We start from the raw sequence: 5,515 nt of genomic DNA, 5'->3' as shown, positions 1-5,515 counted from the left end.
ACAGCCACGATTCACTTACAGTATTTACATTGGTTGTAAACATATCACTTACATCACATGTGCTGCCAACATTGCCATGAGATGTCACTCCAAACGGCAGTTCAGTATGGAACACATGAAATGTAGTCGCAGTTGGGAATACGAAAAAGCATCAGCTGTATGATGACATGGTGACAATGAAAATTTGTGCCGGACTGGGACACGAACCCGGATTTTTCGATGGGGACGAGCGGTCGGCTTAACAGCTTTGGTTATCCGTGCACGAGCTACAGCTAGAGCCAGACTTCCATATGTCGTTGTTCCTACGTCACAACCTGTACTTGTGCGCACATTATGTAATTCCGCTACAGATGAGAACATTTTAACTGAAAGTCGCTGCCTGGTGTCGCCGGATAAGTACGGTATTTCAGTGCCTATTTTGAACTACGCAATGTTCATTTGGACATGTATTCATGCATGGAATATCGCAATATGGTACACATAACGTTCATGCTTTCAGATAACTTTCCTGACGTGCGGTGCTTGCATCGGATAAGTTATAAGACATTGATGATATGCAGTTCCTTAACATTGCTCTCTGAATTTTATTCGTAGCTCTACGCGGTGGCCCGCAAACAAAATGCGCTACGACAGTCAAGTCGTCCGGATGTACATATTTAATGCTACCCGGGGAAAAGAGGGTCGGGTCAATAGTGAGTGATAACTTCAGTGCCATCACATTTAAGCAACCATTGGCAACAGCCATATCTGTTACATTAATAGCCCTTAGCTTATTTCCAGCCTGGGTCATGCAGAGAACTTCTTACGGGAGCCACGGAGAATACCGGCGCCTGTCTAAACAAGGTGGAGCCACGCTACGAAATCTGCAGAGGGCGGTGAAGAAGGATTTACGGCAGTGGTTCATACCCAGGAATTTGGGTCACCGGCTGCTCTCTCATTGCCAGGCGTCCGCTGGACTCACCAACAGACACGCGTGTTGCTGCACTGGATTTTCATCTTGAGTGATATAGGGGCCCGTGAAGGCTTCCATCATCCCAGGACTTTTTACAGTAAGCAGAAGCAACTACCTTGTGCCGTCTGCGTTTTTTCTCTGAATTCACCTTGCGAGGAACTCACTTCTAGGAAAACACAATCTAAGATACAGTCTGTTTTCCTTCGAGTTGGAGGCTAATTTAAAAATGGCACTCACTGGGCATTTCGCGAGCTACTAGCCAAGATACGCTGATGAGCCAAAACATTGTTACCGCTATCCAGAATGAGCGCTCAAACTAAGAGTCTCAACTTCCGAACCCTCATCATGATACACAGACTTCCCGTTGAATGTTCCCTAGTACCCTCAGATAATTCCCCCTGTTGATGGATTAGTAATGGCGCACGTATCTTAGTGTCAAAGAGAACAAAAGTCCTAAGGTACAGTAATTATGAATTCCACTGACCTGCATAAATTTTACTAGCTGCTCCATTTACTAAATGCCGGCACGGTAGCTCAGCGTGTTCGGTCAGAGGGTTAGCTGCCCTCTGTAACAAAAAAACTGAGTTAATGGATCAACAACGAACTGAAACGGGTGTCTTTCGATGTCCGCGCCGAGCAGGTACAACGAACTAAAATGAACAAAATGAGTTAAAAAAAAATAAAATAGCCGGCACGGTAGCTCAGCGTGTTCGGTCAGAGGGCTAGGTGCCCTCTGCAATAAAAAACTGAGTTAATGGATCAACAACGAACTGAAACGGGTATCTTTCGACGTCCGCCCAGAGCAGATACAACGAACAAAAAAGAACAAAATGAGATTAAAAAAAAAAAAATTACTACAGTGCAGCAGCCTTGCCGCAGCGGATGCACCGGTTCCTGTGAGATCGCCGAAGTTAAGCGCTGTCGGGCGTGGCCGGCACTTGGATGGGTGACCATCCGGGCTGCCATGTGCTGTTGCCATTTTTCGGGGTGCACTCAGCCAATCGAGGAGCTATTCGACCGAATAGTAGCGGCTCCGGTCAAAGAAAACCATCGTAACGACCGGGAGAGAGGTGTGCTGACCACACGCCCCTCCTATCCGCGTCCTCAACTGAGGATGACATGGCGGTCGGATTGTCCCGATGGGCCACTTGTGGCCTGATGACGGAGTGCTATTTACTACGTTTGTTCAGAATGGTGTCCCCCAGCGTCAATACAGGCGTGGCATCGTAGCAAGAAGCTCTGTAGTTCCCATTCCAATATTCGTGGAGTCGTTTCATCAGTGTCGCAGGCAGCGAGAATTCTTGCCTCTTCGTTCTCGACAGGCGTTTCGTACACAAGACTCAGGTCAAGTCGGTGGAGATCAGGTGCACGCGATGGACACGAAAGAGAGGCTCCTCTGCCTACCCACGATTCAAGGAATGTCTGATCCAGGTGTTCACGAACCCTCAGTCCAGATTTAAATGGAGCACCATCATGTAGGAACCATGTTCGTTGACGAATAACGAGTGGAATGTGTTCCAGGCTACTGCTGTATACTACAGTACAGACATTGATTATGTCAGTACACAGTGCGTCATCTGCATTCGGTAAGCTGAGTTATTATCTTAACCTCTACACCTAAGTGATTCCCTACCCTATAATTTTAGTAAACAACATTCCATATTCAGAGCTATTAGAACGATCTGACTTACAACTTCCGATTCGATCGCTTCCGGACAAGGGTCCCCTTCCTGAAATTGATGAATTTACCCTTCTCCATCACCCCTGTAAGTTTTGTAATATCATCCTGAATAAGCACACCAGAGACGAGCAGAGACTCACTGTAGCTGCGATTTGGGCAGCTAAGGGGAAATCGACTGCCATAACCGACTTTGACCAGGGCAGATTGTTACCTGTGAATGAGCGTCTTTGAAACGGCCAAGCTGGTCGGCTGCTCGGGTACTATCGTAAGCATCTACGGGAAGTGGTTGAAAGACGGTGAAACCGCCATTGGGCAACAAAATGTTTGACGTCCACGCCTCAAACAGAACATGGACGTTAGAAACATGTCAGCTTCATTAAGCAGGATGGATAGCGATCTCTGGCAAATATGACGACGGATTTCTGTACGAATCGGGATTGAAGTGTGGTACAATAGAAACATCTCGCCATGTCGGACGAATTTCGTTCCTTGTTACACCAGGTCGGTGGTCATGTCCGTAATGCGTATAGGCTGTCGTCGATACGGACGACTGCCGCGGAAACAGGCCGGTGGGGGCAGTACTATGCTACGAAGTACATTCACCGTGGTTCCATGGGACAACGACGCCACGACACCATGACAACTAAAAATTATCACTCGAACATTATTGTGGACCACTTGGATCTCTTCACGTTTGATGTCCTACCCCATCGGAGATGGCATTTTCCAAGAGGATTATTATTCCTGTGATGAAGCCAGAATTCTGCTACAGATGTACTGAGAAGCATTAAGTAAACTCACGATAATATCTTGGCCATCAAATTAACATCGTCTAAACCCAACGGAGCGGATCTGGGACGCTAGCGGGAGTCAGCTCTGCGCCCGTTGAGTTGTGGTCCGTAGTTTACGGAAACTGCGTGACCTGTTTGTAGACATCTAAATCCACGTATCTCCTGCTTTGGCTGATCAGTGCATTCCGTCGCTGAGAAAGTCCACTAGGTTTATTAACTTACGTCACAGTGTAACGTCTAGCACAGCAGTAGTCATGTTTAATCACTGGCACAGTATGTCACTTTTTACGTTAGATATGAAATGTGTCTATAGGTCAGTCAGTTGTTACGTTGGGATCCGTTACAATGGAAGCTAATGCTGCTTTAACATACCACGTATCTGTCAATCAAATGCTATTCCCAAATGGTCTGATGTTGAAAATGCATTGATGAATCACTTGAAAACTGTTACAGAGCTGAAATTACAATACTACCCAAGAGGAAATATAAAAGAACGGTCAAAAGACGATATTTTTTTTCAAACAGTTCTACATGATTGTAGCTCCTAACAAGGGAACCTCCCCATCGCAGCCCCCTCAGATTTAGTTATAAGTTGGCACAGTGGATAGGCCTTGAAAAACTGAATACAGTTCAATCGAGAAAACAGGAAGAAGTTGTGTGGAACTATGAAAAAAATTAGTAAAATATACAAACTGAGTAGTCCATGTGAAGATAAGCAACATCAAGGAGACTGGGACTCACGGAGCGCCGTGGTCTCGTGGTTAGCGAGAGCAGCTACGGAACGAGCGGTCGTAGGTTCAAGTCTTCCCTCGAGTGAAAATTTTAATTTTTTATTTTCAATTTATGTGACAAACTCTTATGTTTTCATCACTTTTTTGGGAGTGATTTTCACATCCACAAGAAAACCTAAATCGGCCAAGGTAGAAGAATCATTTTACCCATTCGCTAAGTGTACAATTTAGGTGGGCCGACAACATATTCCTGTCATGTGACGCACATGCCGTCACCATTGTCGTATAGAATATATCAGACGTGTTTTCCTGTGGAGGAATCGGTTGGCCTTGCGATCAAATGTTTTCGGTTCGCATTGGAGAGGCACGTCCTTTCGTCTACTAATCGCACGGTTTTGCGGTGCGGTCGCAAAACACAGACACTAAACTTATTACAGTGAACAGAGACGTCAATGAACGAACGGACAGATCACAACTTTGCGAAAATAAAGAAAGTAAAATTTTCAGTCGAGGGAAGACTTGAACCAACTACCTATTCACGCTAACCACGGGACCATGGCGCTCCAGAGCTCACATTATCCTTGATGTAGCCTATCTTGCCCATGGACTATTCAGTTTGTATATTTTATTAATTTTTTCATAGTTCCACACAACTTCTTCCTGTTTTCTCGATTGATCTGTGTTCAGTTTTTCAAGGCCTATCCATTGTGCCAACTTATAACTAAATCTGAGGGGGGTGCGATGGGGAGGTTCCCTTGTAAGAATAGGAACATTGCTGTACCGTGGGGAGATCTCGGGCTGACGGCAAAAGTTTAAGTTCAAATGCTCGCTTAGTTCCATACTTACGGGTACTTACCGTCAATGGATTTTTTCACCATTTTCTCATTGGATAGATTCTGACTGAGAAATTCAAGTCTGCAAGTAGCGTACAGTTTCAGTCTACAACTCGCCTAAAACCGATTTTCAACAATAAATATACTAAGACCAGTCAATGGATGGACGTCTGATGATACGAAACACGCTGAAGACGGTATTTGTAACAAAGGTAAGTATCTCAGATCCCTCAGCTTTTCTCATTGCCATATCATCTCTGTGAACATTTCAAATGTAGAAACTTTTTCATCTGGAACCTCTTACTACATATTTTTCATCGGATCAGTCCAGAAGACTAATTCACCATCTACAGTCTAAAAATTTGTAAGGTAATCAGTAAGAAGGATCTTACTGTTGACCTCTGAACTGTTCCTCTCTTTTGTTAACAAAATAGAACATTAAGAAGTGGAAACTTCCTTGAGTCTAAGATATAAATTTTAAATAAATTATCTGATTTGATCCATTATAAAGGGTTTTTGAAAGCCAG

General features: G+C 44.6%; 1 pseudogene; it reads left to right on the top strand.

The window, feature by feature from the left end:
• Positions 1–1,812: 1,812 nt before the first annotated feature.
• On the top strand, positions 1,813–1,930 carry LOC124546216 (annotated as a pseudogene).
• The last annotated feature ends 3,585 nt before the right edge of the window (positions 1,931–5,515 follow it).

The sequence above is a fragment of the Schistocerca americana genome, chromosome 8 (genome assembly GCF_021461395.2).
Source record: "Schistocerca americana isolate TAMUIC-IGC-003095 chromosome 8, iqSchAmer2.1, whole genome shotgun sequence".
In the NCBI taxonomy this organism is placed as follows: Eukaryota; Metazoa; Arthropoda; class Insecta; order Orthoptera; family Acrididae; genus Schistocerca; species Schistocerca americana.
Note: the sequence above shows the minus strand (reverse complement) of the source record. Positions and strands in the feature narration are given on the sequence as shown.